General features: G+C 72.2%; 1 protein-coding gene across 4 annotated transcripts in view; it reads right to left on the bottom strand.

The window, feature by feature from the left end:
* Positions 1-654, bottom strand: part of LOC120856672 (high density lipoprotein binding protein) — a 59,489-nt gene that overhangs the window by 30,875 nt on the left and 27,960 nt on the right. Inside the window, exon 1 of one of the 4 annotated variants that reach the window (XR_005719460.1) lies at positions 48-151. The exons of 2 other annotated variants lie outside the window; for them this stretch is intronic. The gene's annotated coding sequence lies outside the window, so the exon portion shown is untranslated. Of the gene's footprint in view, positions 1-47; positions 152-654 lie in introns of those variants that run through there. One more of the 4 variants, XM_040232027.1, reaches the window with a different exon arrangement.

Below are 654 nucleotides of genomic sequence, written 5' to 3' on the forward strand. Positions count from 1 at the left end.
GCCCCAACGGCCCCGCGCGGCCCCGGCCCCACGCCCGGCCTGCTCACCCCGCGCAGCACCCGCCCGTACGTGCGTCCGTCCGCTCGCCTCGGGAGAGGCCGGGACCCCCGCTCGCTCGCCGCTCCCGCAGGCAGGCTCCTCCGGCCGGCGCCCGGGCCCCCGCGGCTATATAGGGCGGCGGCTCCAATCCCGCCCGGACACGTCAGACCGCGGCCGCCCCGCCCGCCTGCCCGCCGCCGGCCAGCGCCGCCCCGCCCGCCGCGCTCCGCGCCCGGAGGCTGCCCCGCTCCGGAGGGGCGTCGGGGTCGGGCCCGACCGCCACCTGCGCAAAGCGCGGGCAGGGGCGGCCGCTCTGGCAGCGGGGTCCCCCACACCCCAAAAAAGAAACAGGATACCTCGAGGGGCAACACAAAGGAAATTAGCTGCCGGCCCCTCCACAGGCCGGGGCACGAGCGGGCCTGACCAACTCGGAGAAACAGCCCGCTGCCCCGACGTCTGGACCCCAAACACTCTTCTGTCCTGCACTTGCATAAAATACTCCTCGGGTGCTTGGCTACTCGTTTAAGTCCCTACAGAAATGCAGACCCTCCTTCCTTGAAGGACTCTCACAGGTAAGAAGGGGCCTGCCTGCGAGGCACCCAGCCCTACACAACA

Source organism: Oryx dammah, unplaced genomic scaffold (assembly GCF_014754425.2).
Source record: "Oryx dammah isolate SB20612 unplaced genomic scaffold, SCBI_Odam_1.1 HiC_scaffold_28, whole genome shotgun sequence".
In the NCBI taxonomy this organism is placed as follows: domain Eukaryota; kingdom Metazoa; phylum Chordata; class Mammalia; order Artiodactyla; family Bovidae; genus Oryx; species Oryx dammah.